Below are 21391 nucleotides of genomic sequence, written 5' to 3' on the forward strand. Positions count from 1 at the left end.
GGCCTCACACGTGGGCTCAATCCCACAGCCCTGTGATCATGACATGAGCTGAAATTAAGAGTCAGAGGCTTAACCAACTGAGCCACCCAGGTGTCTCTAAAAGTTAAATTTTAAAAACTCAAAAGGAGGGGTGGCTGGCTGGTCAGCTGGAAGAGAATATGACTCTTGATCTCAGGGTCAGGAGTTTGAGCCCCACATTAGGTAGGTCTAGAGATTACTTAAATAAATAAAACTTTAGAAAAAAAATAAAAAAAACAAAAATCCAAAAGGAAATAAACCCCTGTGGGAGCATATACAAGTCACTACTAAGATCAGTGTCTGGAGTGAAGGTGGGGACTGGAGTGAGAAATAGGTAACAAGGGGATAGCATTAGGAGGTAGACTTTCACTGTGTGCCTTTAATACATTTCCAGTGAACATATTGCCTGTTCAAACATTAAATACATAATAAATTAGTTTTTAGAAAAAGAAAATTCTTTTTGATATTGAGCCAGAGATCTGTCCTACAACCACGTTGAGCAAGACAAATGCCTCCTCTAAGTAACAGCCCTTTAAGTCCTTAAGACAATAGTCTGCTGAGCATCCTCTGCAGCATTCTGTTCCTCCTTCTCAGTATTGGGGACTGATCACTGCAGAGGGGTATCTGAGTCTGTGGACTCTCTGGTGGACACCTGTGGTTTGGGAATACCCAGTATCTACTTCCCCTGCCCCATAGTACCCTGCCTCTCCTTTGGAGAGTCTCCCACTGTGCATAGTCTCTGAAAAGGATGCCCCAACTTCCCAACATGAAAGCAAAATGTAGCAGTGGGTCCTCCCTCTGTCTACATTGACCCAATTAGAAGGAAAGCATGTGATTCAACCCATCAACTCACTTTTCCTAGGCTTTGTTCTTCAGAGTACTGCAAGGAATCTGGGCACCTAGAGGTCATACGTATTCTAGCAGTGATGGGCTAGGCTATTTGTATTGGGCAGTCCTTATGCTCCTCCTTTGTGGGAATACCTGCTGCCCAGGCTTCCAGAACTCCTTGGTTCTGGGCCATTTGCCTATCCTGGCCCTCCAGCCTCCATAAATTGTGAGCCCTAAAGGCCTTACCAAATTTTTTTGCTTCAGTTAACCAGAGCCAAATTCTGTAGCATATGAGCAAGAATCCTGTCTGATTAAAAAGCCCTGATTGACATATGAATTTGGAAGATGTGATAAATTGCATTTTCCCAGGATGGCCTCAATAGTTTCTCCTATCCCACGTGCTGATTGACAATATAGCCTTGCCACTCCTTCCCTGGAGAGGTGGAGTCTGTGTCCCCTCTCTTGAGTCGGAGCAGGCTTCCATAGGTAAGGTATAACAGAAGTGAATGCTCTGTGACTTCTAAAACTAGCCATGTCTTTTTTGTCCTGGTCCTTTTGAGATGCTTACTCTGGTGGGGAAGTCAGCCCCCATATAAGAAATCCAACCACCCACATACTGGACAGTGCTAGATGGAGCCCCCAACCAAGAGCTATCATCAACTGCCAGCTGAGTGAGTGTATCATCTTGGACATCCAGCCCAGTTGAGCCTTCAGATGGTGACAGCCCCATTCAACAACCACCTGGGGGAACCTCAGCAAGAACTTTCCAGGTGAGTCTTCTCAAATTTCTGACCTATTATGAACAAAACAAAACAAAAAATTTAAAGTAGGCTCCACCCCCAGCATGGAGGCAATGCAGGGCTTGAACTCATGACCCTGAAATCAAGACCTAAGCTGAGATCAAGAGTCAGATACTTAACCCACTGAGCCATCCAGGTGCCTCCCCCCAAAAATATTTTTTTAAGGTGCTACATTTGGGGATTGCTATGCAGTAATGGACACTAGAAACTCTGGCTTACTTGCTTGCTTACTTTGCCCCACACAAAATTGCATAGTCTCAGGAAAAAGAAAGATAATGGGATAAAAGCAATAAGACCTACATTTATTGAGCTGGCTACAGGACAGATCCTTTTCATATACTACCTCATATAATCCTCATGATTCTGTGAGCTGAAGACCATTATTCCCTGGTTGAAATGAGGAAGACACAATGCTGCAGTTAGTAGTCAGATTTCAGAGCTGGTGTTCTTCCTGCTGGAACAAAGCACCCAAAAGCAAGAGTAAATCAAGGAAAGAAGGTTTAGTGTGACCACATGATGTTGTGAGAATAAAGATGACTACAGTTATGTGATCTTTTAAAGGGATTAACGTGCCCACGTTGCTTTGCCCCACGCATTAGTCAAATGAGTGGCAAAACCTGTTGTCTACGAGGAATGAGAATTTCTGCAGAAATTTCTGGGGTTTTCATGCTTGTAAATTACCTCCATTAGTTCTCAGGCAACTCTGCTAAGACCTAGGCCGAGCTCACCAGCAGGTAGTTGACCCTAAGATGAAGAGATAGAATGTATTAACATTAAGATGGGAAATACGAGGTTTAGCAATCCCTGTGTGAGTTCCTACCATGAGCAGGGCACCTCATGAATATTATCCCCAAGTGACTCAATAGCAACACCATTACTCCTTGTGGAGGGAGACACAACTGCAGCTGATTATTTGTCCTAAGCATCATACAACAAGGAGGTGCAGACCACAGAAGGGTCCCACTGGGGTGGGGTGTACAGACGCAGAAGGCAGCGGATGGGTAGCAAGGCTCTGCTGGCATGGAACCGTAGGCAGAGACACAAGCCTAGGGCCCCCTGGAACTGTGGGAACAGAGGATCTGTTGGAAGAACTAGCAAAATGTGGGGTCCACAGCAGGCCACGAGGTCATCAATGCTGGAGCAGGGGCAATGTCCCCATTGACCTATGGATGTCCCTCCTCTGACCCTCTCTCAGCTCCTGCTCACTTACTTCAGAGCAGTCATCATAAGTTGGCATTGGTCTGTGTGTTTGTTACTGATTGGTACAGTCTGCCCCAATTCATTGTCTGGTGAAGCTTCTTCTCATAATGACGGGGGCCCAAGCAGGGATTGGCATAGGCCTATGGCACACTAGCAAGATGATGCAGTCACAGGCGTGAAAAGCATGTGTGCATGGGGCTTGCCCTCTTGGAACACTTCTGTCAAGTGAAGAAGCCCAGGCTGGCCTGCCTAGAGATCCTTCTGTTAGAAAAATCTCAGCCTCCTGCCTGTATTTCCAACCTGTGCAAGTGAGAAAAAAAAAAAAGGCAGGGGGAGGGACAGTGCTCTAGCAGATTCAAACTTGACAACATAGAGCTTTGGTTCAGTGGGTATCACCCAGAGGGAAGCACCCAAAACCGGAGCTCTGCTGGGCACAGCAGGGCACTTGCCCTGTGCTAGGCAGGAAGAGTAAAATGGGGCCTCTGTTTATCTGTACACAGCTCTAAGTGGGTAGGGAGGCCACCTACAGAGCAGCCAGTTCTAGGGCACCCTGGAAATCTCTGGGAAGACCAGACCCTCAAAGCTGGTCCTCCATCCCCTCACTGGGCTCAGAGAGTAAAAACAAGTTCTCAGGTCCCTTTAGTCATAAGGCTATGGCGAAGCTTTCCTGGTGGACAAGTGGGTGGCATTCAGCTGTCATGCTAGAGTGATCATGTGTCCCATTTGCCCAAGGCAGGCCTGTTTACACCTGCTGTCCTGGTGTAATTATTAATAATGCCCTCTCTTACTCTCTGGTTTTGGTGATAACTAGGGTCACCCTAGTTATGGTCCAGGTTTGATCCCCAGAACCAAAGGAAGAAGAATTTTTTTTTTTTTTTAAGAGAAGGAGCTGGGAAGGGGCAGAGGAGAGGGAGAATAATAAGCAGGCTCCATGCCCAGAAGGGAGCCTGACTTGTGGCTCAGTCTCACAACCCTGAGGCCATGATCTGAGCCAAAATCAGGAGTCAGATGCTTAATGGACTGAGCCACCCAGGTGCCCCAGGAAGATGATTCTAAAAGAGAGTTGGTCCAGAAGTGGCAAGACTCTTGTCTTGCCCTGCTGCTGACAAACACAGGACCTTAGCACGATTTCTGTGTGTGAACTGAAGAGGTTGGATCAGACAGGCCTCTTCTAGTTGGGGAGTTAATGTCAAATGTGGGTCATTGGGGTTTCTGTTTTTAGGCCTTTCTGATACAAATAAGACCTAAGACAAATCAGTAAAAAACAAACAAAATAAATAAAATGAGCACTCTTCTTAGTGGTCAGGGAAAATGTTCAACAATCGGAGGATGTGGTAAAACACTGAAGGGAAATCTGTGGAGTGCTCCAGAAGGAAGTCTGTCCTGGAAGTTGGATAGGACCTGGTAGGAGGGGAAGAGAAGGAAAAGGAGAGGTTTAGGAAGGAGGAGTTTACAGCGTCATAGAATCAGGAGAGGAAATGGGAAGGCTCCAGGCAGTAGCTTCGAAAAGTATGAGTCTGTAGGGTGATGAACCTTCCCAGAGCTATCTGGACCTTTGGAATTTCATCTTACAAGGGTCCTATGGGGGCCCATCTGCAGCATCCCAGGCATGTGAAGAAAGATTTCATTATCCTCTATCCCACCTCCCACTTAAATTGGCTCAGCCCACTTGCTCTCACTCTGGGGTGTCTCTCCATGGTCACATCCAGAGGAAACACCAATTTTACTTTGAATGTCTTGTTTATGCATTTCCTGGAGGTTTTCCTGGATTTGGGGTCAGGGCAGCAAAAGAGAAATCATCTCCCCCAGTGTCAGCCCAAACCCTCCTTACCCATCTCTACCCCTAGACACCCACTTCTCAGCGAGGCTTCGATTCATTTGGATCCCATTCTCTGTAAACTCTAAAGCGGTGGTTTTCAAAGCATGATCCCCAGACCAGCAGCCGTCAGCCTCATCTGGAAGCTTGTTAGAAATGTAAATTATTGGAACCTGTGGTATGTAGCATACTGGCCCCCATTCTTAATCCCCAGAACCTGTGAAAATGTTACTTTACTTGGCAAAAGGGACTTTCAGATGGATTAAATTCAGGATCTTGATCTGGGGAGATTATCCTGGATTATTTGAGTGGGCCCAGTGTAATCAAGAGGTTGCTTATAAGTGAAAGAGGGAGGCAGGGGTGTTAGGGTCAGAGAGGGGGATGTAGACCAGGGGAAGGAGGGCTCTGATAATGGAGGGAGGAGCCATAGCCAAGCCAGGTGGAGGAGCTCCAGAAACTGGGACAAGCAAAGAAACCGGCCTCCTGAAGAGCTTCTGGAGGGAACACAGACCTGCAGCACCTTGATTTCAGCCCACTGAGGCTCACTTCGAACTTCTGACCTCTAGCACAGAACGATAATTGATTTTTGTTTAAGCCATTTAGTTTGTGGTGATTTGCTAGAACAGCAATAGGATGGACCTAGAGGGTCTTATGCTAAGAGAAAGAAGTCAGACAGAGAAAGACAAATACCATATGATTTTGCTTATAGGTGGAATCTAAAAAACAAAGTAAGGCAAAAAAAAAAAAATCAGAAACAGACCTAGAAATATAGAGAATAAACTCATGGTTGCCAGAGGGGAAGGTGGGGAGGAGGGATGGATAAAATGAGTGAAGGGAAGTGGGTGATACAGGCTTCCAGTTACGGAATGAATAAGTCACGGTAATAAAAGGTAGAGCTATATAGGGAATATGGTCAATGGTGCTGCAATAGCGTTGTATGGTGACAGGTGGTAGCTACACTTGCAGTAAGCATAGCTTCACGTATACAGTGAATCACTATATTGTACACCTGAAACTAATGTAACACTGTGTGTCAACTAGACTTCAATTAAAAAAAAATGCAGCAATAGGTAACTAACCGCTCTATCCCAGACCTGCTGAGTCAGAAACCATGGTGGGGCCCGGCACCCTACATTACAAGCCCTTCCAGGGATATAGAGGTGAGCTAAAGTTTGAGAACCAGTGCTCCCAAACAAGGCTGCTTGACTTTCATTGTGCATCAGACTCATTTCTCAAAATCTCCATTTCTAATTCTGGTGCCCTGCCGAAGTTAAACCCTGGGATTCCCTTTTGCCTTCCTGTTTCAGCCTCTGCTCTTGCCTCTCCCCTTGGTATGGGTTTCCTCTTAGTCTTCTAGACTCCTCCCAGGACTGAACAGTGAGACGTGAGACTTCATCCTGGGATGGTAGGGGACAGGCTTGCCAATATTCTTAATTAAAGAAAAAAATATATGTCACAAACTCAACAAGGAGTGCAGGGTATAGATTTCGTCACACACACTCCTAGAAGGAAAAGACCTTGGAGAACTATCTGATCCAGCCACATTCTTCCCAGTTGAGAAAACTGGGGCCCAGAAAGAGGACGTGACTAGCCCAAGGTTGTCCAGTGAGTGAGGCTCAGAGCCTGGGGCAAAATCTTAGTTTGTAACCCATTGTCCTTTCCAATCCACATGTCACTCTGACCTAGTGCCCTGGCATGGAAAGTGGAGAACTCCAGGATGGGAGTTGGCTCTTTAAAACCATCCCCCACTTCAAGCAGAAGGGGGCCTGTGCAATGAGTAAGCGCTGAATCCTCTGGAGGTGACCTTGGGTTGGGGGGGGTGGCCAAAGCATGGGAGATTCTGATGGCCCAAGATAAGGGAGCTGCGGGGGAGGAGAGGCAGCCAGCTGAGACTATCGCCTGCCTGAGGAACAGCTAGCCTGTTCCCAACCACCCACACACCACCCTGGGTTGTGGGGGATGGGGGAAGAGGAGAGGGCAGAGTGGGGAGGGAACAAGGGGCAAGCATCTGCAAATAAATGGCAGGGGCCTCCAGCTAACAGGGGCAGAGCATCACTGTGAGGCCTCTGGTGCCCCCTTAACCCTCCCCTTAACACCTGCAGGACCCTCCCCCTGCAAGAGGCAAGGAGGGCACTCAGCTTGGCTGCGAAGTGGCGAGTTTGGGAGGGGCAGCAGCTTGGTGTCTTTAAAAGCACAGGCAAAAAACAAACAAAAAACAACAACAACAAAATAATAAAATAAAATAAAAGCACAGGCAGTCTTTGGATTCACACAGATGTGAATTCAAATCCCGCCTATGCCAGCACTTTCAACTGTGTGATCTGGGCGTTTCTGAGTCAGTTTGCCTTCCTGTGAAATGGGGCTAATGATCCCTGGTCCTTGCAAGGATTTTGAGAAAATTCACATCCATATATGTACACGTGTGGCTCGAAAACGGAAGGCAGCATGAAGAAGGGTTCAGACTCCTAGGTTCAAATCCCAGCTCCCGTTCTATCTGGCCCAGGAATGCTTATTGCTCTACTGGAAAGGGGAGGGGGGCACCCACCTGACAAGGGTAAGTGAACTCATAGGTGTGAAAGGCTTCTGGTGGGGGGTGGGGTCGCTGCTCAGTGGGTGGTCCAAGGTGGCAACCTCATTTTGTTGCTCCTGCTCTGTGGTGACCCCAGAAACTCTAGACACAGCACAAGGCCTGCCAGGTTTTCTTATCCACAGAAATATTCGTAAAACCTAGAAAAAAATGATTGGCTCCAAAATATGAAAGGAAAACTGTGAAGTCAAAATTAGTGAATGCTTTGTTAAATGCTCACAAAACATACTATTATTTTAACATTATAAACTGTGTTTGGGGGCGCCTGGGTGGCTCAGCCAGTTAAGCATCTGCCTTCAACTCAGGTCATGATCTCAGGGTCCAGGGCTCCCTGCTCAGCAGGGAGTCTGCTTCTCTCTCTCCCTCTGTGTCCTCTTTGTCTCTCAAATAAATAAATCTTTAAAAAAAACCCAACTGTTTGTAAACATTTAATAACATCTGAAATTCATTTATTGGCTAGATTTTCTCATCCTATGAAAATTGCAGTGATGATAGGAAATCAGACCAATTATAATTTGAGTAATTTTTAACACCCAAATAACCTGAAATGCAAAAACTGTAAAAATAATTTTAGTCAATCACTGTGATAGAGTTGAAAAATGCAAAAAAAATTAAATCTGTTTAAAAAATATAAATATTTATATACAAAAAGTTTAAAGAAATGAATGGAGATAGTACATTCCCACTTCAGCACAGTAGATTCCTCCAAGGGAGGGGAGGCGTATACAGAGTTTCAACTATCTTGGTAACTTTTTACTTCTAAGCGGGTGAGTACTGTAGACTTGTATTTTATTATACTTTATCTCTCTTTTTTTTTTACATATGAAAATGCAATGAAAGTTTAAAATATGTTTTGGTACCAAAAAGAGGAGAAAGAAATGTTCCACATCATTTATTTTTATTTTTTAAAAAGATTTTTAAAGGTTTTTTATTTTATTTTATTCATGATAGAGAGAGAGAGAGACAGAGACACAGGCAGAGGGAGAAGCAGGCTCCATGCAGAGAACCTGACGCAGCACTCGATCCCAGGTCTCCAGGATCATGCCCTGGGCCAAAGGCAGGCGCTAAACCGCTGAGCCACCCAGTGCCTCTTTTGTTTTGTCCCTACATAATTTAAAACAATTTTATGGCAAATGTCTATTTAATGTAAAATGTGTATGTGTGAGGGGTCCTTTAAAATGTTCTATATAATGTAAGGCAGGGCTTCCAAAAGTTTAAGTCCCCAGGGCCCAGACTCTGCCAGGGCACCTCCATGTCCCAGACCCCTTACCTGGGATGGATGATCATTAGCTGTCCACTGTGCCCCCCCCCCCACCGCCCTGCACAACCCTGTGGGGGGTTTGTTTTCTTTATTAAATGTGTGTCTGTCTAGGAGTGGATATATCTGTCTCTCCCTATGTACAAAGTTGGGAGATCTAGGTACATGGAGTTGTGAGAAAGCCAGTTCCAGAAAAGTAGGAATTGAGTAGACCTGGAAGTCTGAGCAGACCTGGGCTAGCGTGGGTACAGCTGCGTGGGACAAGGTGCTGGCTCAGCCTGACGGCCTGAGAGCGTGTCTCCTTCACCTCTGGGGACTGGCAGTGGCTGCCTGAGCCCTGCCAGTTATAGGGAGATGCTGATGAGGCATCTGGGGAAGGGTAAGCCATGATACTTCAAGGGGAAGGAAGGCAGAGAGGGGAACAGTGTGTGTGTGTGTGGGGGGGGGTGGGGGTGGGAAAGAGTCTCAGAGATGAAAAACCTGGAGAAAGGGGGTTGTTTATTATCAGCAGTGTGATGAAGCCAGACTCCCCAGAGCATCACTGGGCCCCACCCAGGGCCCTGGCTTGTTGGAGCTCCCTAGAAAGGGGAAAGGTCCTAAATAAGAATCTGGGGGGCACCTGGGGGGCTCAGTTGGTTGAGCATTGGACTCTTGATCTCAGCTTGGGTCTTGATTTCAGGGTTGTGAGTTTGAGCCCTGTGCTACTTAAAAAAAAAAAAAAAAAATGCTGGATAAAACCTTCCTACTTCTATGGAAGATGCCAAGGAACTTCTAGGCCAGTCTTCTGGGTGGATCTAACTTGGGGCCTTGTTTGGCTTGAGGTTAGAAGCCAGAGTCCAGGGGGACCTGGGTGGCTCATTTAGTTAAGCGTCCGACCTGATTTCAGCTCAGATCATGATCTCAGGGTCGTGAGATCAAGCCCCAGATTGGGCTCCATGCTGAGCATGGAGTCTGCTTAAGATTCTCTCTCCCTCTCCCTGGCTTCTCCCACCCCAAAGTGCACTCTCTCTCTCTTAAAAGAAAAAAAAAAAAAAAAAGCCAGCATCTAAGGAAGAGGTCAGCTGACACCTGATCCCTGATCCCTGGGTCTGGGTAATGACTCCTTTGGTCATCGACTCCTGGACAAGAAAGTAAGGTAAAGATGGGACATAGAAAGAAAGAAAGAAAGAAAGAAAGAAAGAAAGAAAGAAAGAAAGAAAGAAAGAAAGAAAGAAAGAAAGAAAGAAAGAAAGAAAGAAAGAAAAGAAAAGAAAGACACATCTCTGCTCCAGTTTCCAACTTGGGGCTCCCAAAGACCTTGTAGATTGCTAAGTGATAAGAGCACGAAGAACATCTTTTGTTCTAGTATTTGGTCTTTGACCCTAATTCTTGACACAGAGTTCCCAAATCCCTTGGAATGTCCTAAGTCATAGAAGTGTCTCTTGTTCTAGTGTGGTGACTCTGAGTGGGCTCCTGGATAGCTTCTGGGTGGGGGCCACTCACCAGACAGACCAATCGAATATGGAAAACTTGGAATTTTCAGTAGCGACTGATCCTCTAGAGAGAGGAGAGGGGTTGGACATGATCCTGCCTATGTGAGGAAGCTTCCATAAAATTCCAATAATGGGGGGGTCTGGCAAGCTTCCAGGTTGGTGAATACATGCACACGGGGAGGGTCACGCATCCCAGTGCCATGGGGACAGAAGCTCCTGTGCTCAGGACCTTCCCAGTCCCTGCCCTATACGTCTCTTATGTGGCTGTTCATCTGCATCATTTGTCATGTCTTTTAATAAACTGTAAACGTGTTTCCCTGAGTTCTGTGGGCCACTCTAGCAAGTAATTGAATCCATGGGGGAAGAGGTCACAGGAACATCTGGTTGATAGCTAAGCCAGGCAGAAGGTGTGGGTAACCTGGGGAATATGTCTTGCGATTGATACCTGCGGTGGGGGCAGTCTCGTGGGGCTGAGCCCTTCACCTGTGGGATCCAAGGCTACCTCCAGGTAGATGGTGTCCAGGATTGAGTCAAATTGTAGGACACCCTACTGGGGTCACAGAGAATTGCTTGGTAGGGGGAACCCCACACATGAAGAGTCAGAAGTGCTGTGGTGGTGGCCATGTGTGACAGTACAGAAGACACAGGAAGCTTTCTACACCAAAAGTTTTCCCCGAAATTCTTTTTTTTTTTTTTCCCCGAAATTCTTATAATCAACCAGAAGAGGGGCCAGGGGGTAAGATGGGGGTGGGGGGTGCAACTGAAGGCTGGACTCCATGCAGCCTCAAGATAAGGAAGGAAGCCTGGAGCCTTGGCTAACATCAGTCCTCTAATAAATGAAACCCTGCGGAAACAGTCTAGTTCATGGCAGGTGCTTCCCTGTCGGCAAAGGTCTGAAGTCCGGTGGAGAGGGAAGGTCAACAGGTAAGAAAGAATATAAACACACTGATGACTTTAATTTATGAAAACCTAGAGGAAACATCATTCTTTGCAGGGAAAATAGGTAACATCTCTTAAAATCCAGATGAAGGGGGCACGTGGATGGCTCAGTCGGTTAAGTGTCTGCCTTTGGCTCACGTCATGATCCCAGGGTCCTGGAATGGAGCCCCGCATCCCATCAGGCTCCCTGCTCAGGGGGCAGTCTGCTTCTCCCTCTCCCGTTGCCTGTTGCTCCCCCTGCTTGTGCTGTCTGGCTCTATCTCTCTGTCAAAGAAATAAATAAAATCTTTAAAAAATCCAGATGATGATCACCAAGGCTCGCTACCACCTTTTCTATTTAGCATTGTGCCAGAGGTCAGGTCATAAAATGAAAGGAAAGGAAAAAGGATTTGGAAAGAAGGAGATAAACCATCCTTGCAAATGATGTAATTGTCTGCATGGAAGGCCAAATGAATCCACAAGCAAATTATTAGAAATAATAAGAGAACTTAGCAAGATGATTGGCTACATAATCAGTAATGGGCAATCAGGGGGATCCCTGGGTGGTGCAGCGGTTTGGCGCCTGCCCTTGGCCCAGGGCGCGATCCTGGAGACCCAGGATCGAATCCCACGTCAGGCTCCCGGTGCATGGAGCCTGCTTCTCCCTCTGCCTGTGTCTCTGTCTCTCATTCTCTCTCTCTGTGACTATCATAAATAAATAAAAATTAAAAAAAAAATTTTTTAAAAAAGTAATGGGCAATCATTTTCATTTTCACTGACCTCACATCATGCATTATAATAATAATAATTAACCTTTACTGGATTAGGGGCACCTGAGTGGCTCAGTGGTTGAATGTTTGCCTTTGGCTCAGGTCCTGATCCCGGAGTCCTGGGATTGAGTCCTGCATCAGGCTCCTCACAGAGAGCCTGCTTCTCCCTCTGCCTATGTCTCTGCCTCTCTCTGTGTCTCTCATGAATAAATAGGTAAAATCTTAAAAACAACAACAACAACAACAAAAAAAAAACTTTACTGGATTAACTTTTTCCAGGTGCCACGAACTTTATATTTACTCTGCTAAGTGCTTTCTATGGATCAGCTTGAGTCCTTATAACAACTATGTGGGGTTGGTACTATCACCATCCTCATTATAAAAGTGAGAAAGCTAAGGATCAGAGAGGTCAAGTGAATTTCCCATAGTCACACAGCTGGTGTGTGGTGAGGTGGGACGCACCCCAGAGTCTCCCTTTTAATCACTATACTATCCTACACGCTCAAGGCTGCCAATCTCTGACATCCACAGTGGGACTCAAGATCTAGGATCCTTCTTCCATTCTCCACATGTCATGAAAGTTGCCAAGATTACTGTGTGAGCAGAGGGGGATCAGTGGGGGAAGGAGAGAAGGAGGCCCTGGGAAGGACTGAGACTGACTGTCCCTCCAGTCTGTTGGGAGTCAGGTAAAAGCTGATTTCAAGAGAATAAGCAAGTATGATATTTCTCGTGCCCTTGGTAGTAGCTGCAAAGTCCTGTCTGTACCTTATTTAACTCTCAAAGGAAGCGTGTCTCCATTTCACTGATGAGGAAAGTGAAATTGCTAGAAATTCAGAGACTTGTTCAAAGTCACAGAGCTGGGAAGTGGCAGAGGCAGCATTCCAGCCTAAGTGCATCCTTCTTAACTTAAAACTGTTTAGACTTTCCCTAAAAAACTAGAAGGGAAGGTGGAAAGGGGAAGCATGTCCACTGAGCCATGCATGTAGCAAGGGTACAGAGCAGGAGATGAGCAGGCCAGGCAGGGCAGTTAAGGAGAGGTAGAGGGTCACCTGTGTGGCTCAGTGGTTGGGCTTCTGCCTTTGGCTCAGGTCATAATCCCGAGGTCCTGGGATCAAGTCCCACATCGGGCTCCCTGCATGGAGCCTGCTTCTCCTTCTGCCTATGTCTCTGCCTCTCTCTCATAAATAAATAAATAAAATCTTAAAATAAAAAAAAGGAGGGGTAGAAACCACTTCCTGGGAAAGGTGGCCTTCAAGCCAGACTTTTGGGGATGAATAGGAAGGAGCCAGCAGAAAAGGGGGAGGGTGGAGAGAACATCAGGTGTGAAGACCCAGAGGTGAGGGAGAAATAGCAGATTCTGTGAACAACTAAGAGTTCAGACCAGAACGGAGCTGGCTGAGGACTCACCTTCTGTAACCGCCAGTGACCACTGGCCTAAGCCACAGGCAGGCCCCTCAAGAAGCAGCCCAGTGGCTGGGACCTCAGCCAGTTGGACAATGCCCATTGGACAATGCAAGTGAATGGCTGGGAGCTTTGCCTGGGGTCAGCCCTCAGCGGTCCCAATTCCTTAGGCGTGGCACCCTTCCATTCCTCAGTCCAGTATTCCTGCACTGGCCAAGGGAACTCACAGAGCTGCCTGGCCCTGGCTTCCTCCCCTAGTCCCCCTGAATTATATCATCACATTCTCAATACCCCTCCTGACCAAGCAGGGGCAAGTCACACCATTTACTTCAGTGCTTCTCAAACTTCAAATTATGTTCCAATCACTGGGAATGGTGTGAGATGCAGATCCTGACTTGTCGGGTCTCGGATGGGACCTGACATCCTGCCTTTCTATCATGATGTCAGGTGATGCTGCTGGTCCAAGGACCACACTTTGAGTGGCATCATCCAGGAAACTATACTGATCCCCTGAGATCTGCCAGGCGTTGTGCAAGCTGCCTTCTACACTTTTGCTACATACTAATTACAACAATGCTCTGAAATAAGACTTAATGTATACTTTTCAGAATAGGGAACTGAGGGTTAGAAAGGTGAAATATATTACAAAAGAAGTATCAGAGCTGGACTTTGAACTTGAGTCTGTCCAACTCTCTAGCTGATGCTGGGCCTCCTGGTCAGAGGGACTGAATTGTATCCCTCCCCAAAACTCAAATGTTGAAGCCCTCTTAGCAGGGCTGCATTTGGAAGCAATTAAAGTTGAATGAGGTCATAAGGGCGGTACCTTGATCCAATAGGACTAGTGTCCTAATAAGAGGAGACATCAGAGAGCTCGCTTTCTCTCTCTGCCACGGGAGGGCACAGTGAGAAGGTAGCCAGCTGCAAGCCACAAAGAGAGCTTGTACCAGGAACCAAACTGGCCGGCACTTTGATCTTGGACTTCTAGCCTCAAGAACTGTAAGAAATAAATTTCTGTTGTTTAAGCCACGCAGTCTGTGGTATTTTGTCCTGGCAGCCCTAGCAAACTAAGACAGGGGTCCAGCTGCTACCAATGAGCCAAGGCTGCTGATTAAAATGAATGGCTCCCCTTGCGTGGAGTGTTGCTCTTCCCAAACTGAGTGGGACTGGAGGAGAACCAAGATGGTGGTGATGGTGATGGTGATGACAGCGATGCTGGTGACAATGACAGTGATGATGATGGTGATGGCAACAATTATTCACATCCAAACCAAAGCCACCCCTACCATTCCCCAAATGAAAACTCAACAAGCTCAGAACAATGTAGCTATCCCAAACCTCACACTCTAAATCCACGCATATTTCATGAGAAGACAGGAAATGGCACAGTAATTAGGTACCATCCACTAATTTGTTCTCTGTACCAGGATGACCCAGTGCGTCCTCATGGGGTGGATGGATAAAACAAATAAACAAAGCCTGCTTCCTGGGTTAGCCAGGCCCCCTGTGCCTGCATGTCAGTGGAAAACCGGAATGTGGTAGATGAAACACCTGAAAGTCTTCTAGGGAAAAAACTAAAAAAACTGAATACTAAGTAAAAGATTAAACACTATATATATATATATATATATATATATATTCATAGAGACAGAGAGAGAGAGAGGCAGAGACACAGGCAGAGGGAGAAGCAGGCTCCATGCAGGGAGCCTGACGTGGGACTCGATCCAGGGTCTACAGGATCACCCCCTGGGCTGCAGGTGGCCCTAAACCGCTGCACCACCGGGGCTGCCATATATATAGATTTTATTTATTTTAAGATTTTTTTAATTTGAAAAGATTAGAGATTTAAGATTTTATTTATTTGAAAGAGAGCACGTTAGAGAGACAGAGCAAGCATGAGCTTGCGCTTTGCTGCTGCCCCCCGCCCAAGAGATTAGAAGATAAATCACAGGGTCCTCAGAGGATGTAGGGAAAAATGTAAGCACGCATCTATAGGTACATTTTACTGATACAAAGACTGTATGGCACTCTTTTATAAATAGTAATAAAACCTCTTTCCTGTAAATTCTACATAATTAATTCACACAAAATGCTTTTGTTGATTTTTGCCAAACTCTTGTATCCCTAGCCAAGACACAGCTGTCGTTCTTTGTGACGACAGTTGTCGTTCTAATGTAAATGTTGAGGGACACTTCCCTGATTGATGTGAAGGAGGAAGAGGAAATGAAACAACCAAGACATGTTGGAACATCACTCACTAGTCAGTAACGTGAGCTGCTGCTTGGTTAAAGCAGGTAATTATTTTTGAATGGTGGGAGAATATTTCCTCAGGCTTCTGGGTGTGAGTGTGTATGCACGCATGTAATTCACAGTGTAATGGCCACAGACATAACACACTTTTTAATTAAAGTTTTTATTTATTTGAGAGAGAGCAAGAGAGCAAGGGAGAGCACAAGTGGGAAGGAGAGGGAGAAGCAGAGAGCCTGATGGGGGGCTCGATCCCAGAGTCCCAGGATCACTACTTGAGCCACAGGCAGACATCCCACTGACTGAGCCACCCAGGTGCCCTCATACATTTTTTTTAAAGATTTTTTATTTATTCATCTGAGAAAGAGAGAGAAACAGAGCACAAGCAGGGGGAGAAAAGAAGCAGACTCCCCACTAAGCTGGGAGCCCAATATGAGACTCCATCCCAGGATCTGGAGATCATGACCCGAGTGGAAGGTAGACACTTAGCCATCTGAGCTTCCCGGGTGGCCCAACATAACACACTTTTAAGTTTAATATGAATTATTAACATTTCCCCATCACTTAAGGCTAGACGATCAATAAAACACTAAACCAACACTTGATTTGTGGTTCTTAGAATACTGCGTGGCAAACTGAAATGCTGGCTGTTATTTATTATTATCATCTGTGGTCCAAGTCACCCGGTGACGACGCCTGAGTTTGGGTACAGCTGGCTACTAGATTGTCTCCACATGTGCCTGGAGAGCTACATTCCTGGTTCAAGGCCCAGAGAAAGGCAGGAACATGGGTAGACACAGGGGGTTAAGGAGGAGTTTGGGCTGGGAGAGCAGAAAATGCAGTGAATCACGGGGAGTGGGAGTCTTGCCCTACCGCCCACTGAATGCTGTGAGGGGCCTCTGGATGGATGGCTGAGGCCCAGGACATGCATGGGTTTCATCCCCACAATGGCATCAATAGAGTTGAGTCAGAACACACTGTTTAGACTTGGCTGCTATATATCATTCGGTTAATTGATTTGGTTAACTCTTTCTCAATATTCTGAATTTATGGGTGTTGTTTTCTTCCCTGCCTCCCTGCCCCTCACATGTAGTGCACTTTGGTCTTTGGGAATCTTGGGGATCAAAGGTTCATAGGGTCCTAGGACCTAGGTGATACTATCCATTGAGCTCTGAGAGCATCCGGAAGGAAGTATTCGTCACACAAAATTCTTAAGTTTCAAACAGGGCCCAGGGAAAATCTTCTGGGTTGTCTTAGAAGACAGTCAGCTCTCCTTTGTATGATCTAATTAAGGAGACTAAGTCTTCTGTGCCAAGAAACATGAAGGTAATTGCCAAGGTAGACAAGATAGTACTCTTTTTTTTTTTTCCAGACTTCACCAGTGGAACAGTGATTCCCTCACTCAGCAGCCGTCTTAATGATGCCACCCCAGACCCCTGGGGATTCACATCTCTGCGGGGGCTTACTCCCCAAATGACTAGGGCTTGGGACATGGAGGACGTGGATGAAAAGCGCTCTGGCTGCATTCTACCAACGTCTTCTTCACTCTTCAGTCACAGGTCTGGAGAGATTAGGTGGCAAACACTCAAAGCTGTTGGTTGGAAACAGAACTCCTTGGGGCAGATGTAAGCAGAAAAAGGTTTTGGATGTCTCTAAGAAGCACCAGGAGGATGTGAGGCTGGGTTTGAGAGCTTGGACAAGACAGAGCCGCTATAGGGATGCCTGGATGGCTCAGTGGTTGAACATCTGCCTTCAGCTCAGGGCATGATCCTGGGGTCCTGAGATCAAGTCCTACATCAGGCTCCCCACAGGGATCCTGCTTCTCCCTCTGCCTATGTCTCTGCCTCTCTCTCTCTCTGTGCCTCTCATGAATAAATAAATAAAATCTTTTTTAAAAAAGCTGCTGTAAGGGGATATCATGGCCAGGCATGGGCACTCACAGGGCTGATGCTGGGCACCTAGCTCTGCTGCCGCTGCTTCGGGCAGCTGGATGCTTCTGCCACTACCGCCCCCAAACTGGCACTCACTCCCCAACTGTTAGGCTATCAGGTTGCATCTGATTGGTGGACACTGGTCACACAGCTATGCTCTAACTGCAAAGGAAGCTGGGAAGGTACGTTCCTAGTTTCTACTTTCGGGAGACATAGAAGGTGGAGGCCATCCTAAAACATCCGAAAAGTGTTTGTGGGCAGTCAAGAGGAAGGATAAATATTCACACATAATCAGTAACCTAACATCACATGACTAAGACACCCCCAGAGCTAACTGCACTACCTTGAGAAAGGGCCCTGGGTCCTGTCCCAATGCCTGGATCCTGAGGTTCTCACTCTGCTCTCCTAAAGCTGGTCCTGCCTCCTTCCCAGGAGCCTTAGTTTAAATGAGAAGTGAAGGTTTAATTATTGCTGGTGGGTTTGGTTGGGTCTTTGTAGGCAAATGCAGATGCCTTCAAGGGCCAGGCAGCTAAATCAGTGAAGGAAGTGAACAGAAGCAGGATGTGCTGGAGACAGAGGGACTGATGGAGAAGCTACTCTCTAGATGTTTCCATTTGGAAATATGGAACTGGTGGCCAGATACTCTGTGGATTTCTTTTTATTTTTTTTTAATATTTTATTTATTTATTCATGAGAGACACAGAGAGAGAGGCAGACACACAGGCAGAGGGAGAAGCAGGCTCCATGCACGGACCCCGACGTGGGACTCCATCCCAGGTCTCCAGGATCACGCTCTGGGCTGATGGCGGCGCTAAACTCTGAGCCACCGGGGCTGCCCCTTCTGTGGATTTCTTTATGTGAACTATCCAGATTTAACAATAATTGGCCAAATATTCTCGATATGATAAAAAAAATTTTATTATAAAAAACTGCAAAGGTACAACAAAATAGAATGATAGTATAATGAACACCCACATCCAAATACACTCATCACTCAGATTTAACACTTTTAACATTTTTCAATGTTTCATCTACTTTTTTCCTGCCTAAGCATTTTTTTGTGTAAGTTTTTTTTTTTTTTTTTTTTTTTAAGTAATCTCTACACCGATATGGGGCTCGAACTCACAACCCCAAGGTCAAGAGCAGCATGCTCCACCAACCAAGCCAGCCAGGGTGCCCCATCCTGGTTAAGTATTTTAATGCAACAAAATCAGAGAAGCTAATAAAGTATCTTATCCTTAAATACTTCAATAGGCAACTCTTCAAAACAGATATTTTTCTAAGTAAAGCTACTTAAAATTAACAAATGCTTTGTCTTTTCCCAGATTTCTTTCTCTATTCCTTATTTATTTTTAAGATTTTATTCACTTATTCATGAGAGACCCACAGAAAGAGGCAGAGACATAGGCAGAGGGAGAAGCAGTCTCCTTGCGGGGAACCTGTTGTGGGATTCGATCCCAGGACCCCAGGATCACGCCCTGAGCCAAAGGCAGAAGCTCAACCACTGAGCCACCCAGGTGTCCCAAAGATTATGCTTTAGATGGATTGTTCAAACCAGAATCCAATTGAGGACTAAGAATTGGATTTGATTGTTATGTGGCTTAATCTCTTTAATCTAAAAGAGACCTGCATTGTTTTGTTTTGCTATTTTTTTTGTGTGTTTTTACTGACATTGATTTGAAGAACTCAGACCAGTGTCTTGACTGTCCTATTTATCTAGATAGGTCTGATCGTTTCCTTGTGATGTCACTTAAACTGTTCCTTTATTTTCTGCATTTTCTGCAAACTGGAAGTTAGATCTAAAGGTTTGATTAAATTTACTTTCGCATTTTGGCAAGAATGTATCTCGGGTGACGCTGACTGCCTAATCCATGACCTCAGAAAGCATGCCATCCTATTAGTACAGATGTCAGATGAAAGACTAGGTTGAGATCATTCCCTACCTTGTAACTTTGCATTTTCTTCCTTAGATCCACCATTGCCCCCAGAGACATTTTATCTAGTGGTTTTAGCATCCATTGATACTCCTTGCCTTAATCAATTCCTTTATTAGGGATTGCAAGAGGGTGTTTTCTAATGCTATGTCTTTGACTTTTATTAGCTGGCATTGTTCTGTAAGGAAGAGCATTCTTGTGTCATCAGCTGGGACTATGTGGTCATCCTGAAACTGGCAGTACTGGTTCCTACTGGAAGGCAGAAAAAAAATGCATCGTGTTTTGGCTTTAATGAACATTTCTCAGAGTAAGGAGTTGGTGTAACAACCTTGGCCAATCCAGTAGTCCTCCTTATTCCTGGGGGGCATGTTCTAAGCCCCCCAGAGGATGCCCGAAACAGTGGATAGTACTGAACCCCATATACTATGTTTTTTCCCTATACATACATACCTACGATAAAGTTTAATTTATAAAATAACACAGTAAGAGGTTAATGACAATAACTAATAAAGAAATAGAACAATTGTAATAAGAGCAATATACTCTATGTAATATACTATATATAAGTTATGTACTGTAATAAGAGTTATGTGAATGCAGTCTCTCTATCTTTCTCTCAAAATATCTCATTGTTTTGTGCTCACTCTTCTTTTTTTTTTTTAATTTTTATTTATTTATTTATGATAGTCACAGAGAGAGAGAGAGAGGCAGAGACACAGGCAGAGGGAGAAGCAGGCTCCATGCACCGGGAGCCCGATGTGGGATTCGATCCCGGGTCTCCAGGACCGCGCCCTGGGCCAAAGGCAGGCACCAAACCACTGCGCCACCCAGGGATCCCTGTGCTCACTCTTCTTATGATGATGTAAGATGATAAGACACCTGCGTGATGAGCTGAAGGGAAGTGGATGACGTAGGCTCCATGACTTAGCACTAGGCCACTATTGACCTGATGATGCATCATCTGCTTCCAGGCTGCAGTTTACTGAAACCACAGATAAGGGGCAGAGAGATTACTGTAATAACAAAGTGTTCTCCTTTTGTAAGTATCCATGTATTCCATGTTGTATAATCAATTACAGCCTTTATTTTTTTTTGTTTTATTTACTTATTTCACAGAAGGAGAGAGCGAGCCAGAGAGCACAAGTTGGGGAGGGGGGTGCGGAGAAAACAGCAGAGGGAGAGCGAGAGAAGCAGGCTCCCTGCTCAGCAGGGAACCTGAAACAGGCCTCCATGCTAGGACCCTGGGATCATGACCTGAGCTTAAGCCAGAAGCCCAACTGACTGAGCCACCCAGGTGTACCCTTTTCCAAATATTTTAAAGGCAGTGGACAAGTTAAGTAAACCATGCTCCTCTGCTGGATACAGCCTATGGCATGCTTGTTTGCCACCTCAACTTTTAAGTTTCTGTAGTTTTATGCTATAAGACACAGGCAATCAAATGTCTCTGCATTGTTGTTGTTGTTTTGTTCTTAATTGTTGATTACTTTTTCTTAAACATAATAAACATCTGTGCAGGATCCACCTATCCATTAACTACCATGCTCACTGTAGCCTGTGAATATTCTCATTTTGTAAAGAATTCTATGGAATAATTTTCTCATAATATAGGTTTACCTTGTCAGCTCCCAACTTTGGTCTCACTTATTTAGGATTATGCTATGTCCCTCTCGCAGCTTCATGACCCACAGCATTTCAGAACAGCTGGCTGCCTAGCTGACAAGGTGAGAAATCCATGGTATACTATTAAGTGGGTGCAAGGAGTAGGGTCTTAGAAATTGGCATTCTCATCCCATGCTATTGGGATCATACATTTGCATCACTTTTCAGGAGGACAGCGTTGAGCATAGTTCAGGACTCCACTTACAAATGACAGCAACTGATACAAAACTAGCTTAAACAAACAAAGGATATTCATTGACTTAATTAAGTGGGAAGACCTAGGGAGGGATGGCTCCAGGCACAGCAGGATTCAGGGGCTTGGGGAAGGTCATCAGGGCTCTGACTTCCTATTTTTTGACTTTCCCTGACTGTGTTGGCTTTGCTCTCATGAGACTCCAGTTACGTGGCAGGGAAGATGGCCTCCTAGAGCCTCAAGACTATATTTTTGTGACTTCTGGTCCAAAAGGGAGAGAAAGATCCCGCCTTGCACAAAAGCTTCATCTAAAGTCTCAGGGAATACTATAATTAACTCTGGGTCTTATGCACATCTCTGAA

The 21391-nt window shown here is 45.6% G+C and overlaps 2 long non-coding RNA genes across 4 annotated transcripts in view; one reads left to right on the forward strand and one right to left on the reverse strand.

Annotated features, from left to right (window-relative positions):
• Positions 1-21391, forward strand: part of LOC144297877 (uncharacterized) — a 73395-nt gene that overhangs the window by 46131 nt on the left and 5873 nt on the right. Inside the window, exon 3 of the long non-coding RNA XR_013364769.1 lies at positions 16685-20898. This is a non-coding gene — a long non-coding RNA (uncharacterized LOC144297877). The remainder of the gene's footprint in view (positions 1-16684; positions 20899-21391) is intronic.
• On the reverse strand, positions 1946-19625 carry LOC144297872 (uncharacterized). Of its 3 annotated transcripts, XR_013364768.1 has the most exons (5): positions 19187-19625; positions 7208-7389; positions 4702-4808; positions 2328-2390; positions 1946-2100 (listed from the first exon to the last, which is right to left on the reverse strand). It is a non-coding gene; the product is annotated as an uncharacterized LOC144297872 (long non-coding RNA). The 3 variants fall into 3 exon arrangements; XR_013364767.1 differs by lacking the exon at positions 4702-4808 and having other exon boundaries at positions 1946-2097; positions 19187-19598; XR_013364766.1 differs by lacking the exon at positions 4702-4808 and having other exon boundaries at positions 19187-19595.

Source organism: Canis aureus, chromosome 2, assembly GCF_053574225.1.
Source record: "Canis aureus isolate CA01 chromosome 2, VMU_Caureus_v.1.0, whole genome shotgun sequence".
NCBI lineage: Eukaryota > Metazoa > Chordata > Mammalia > Carnivora > Canidae > Canis > Canis aureus.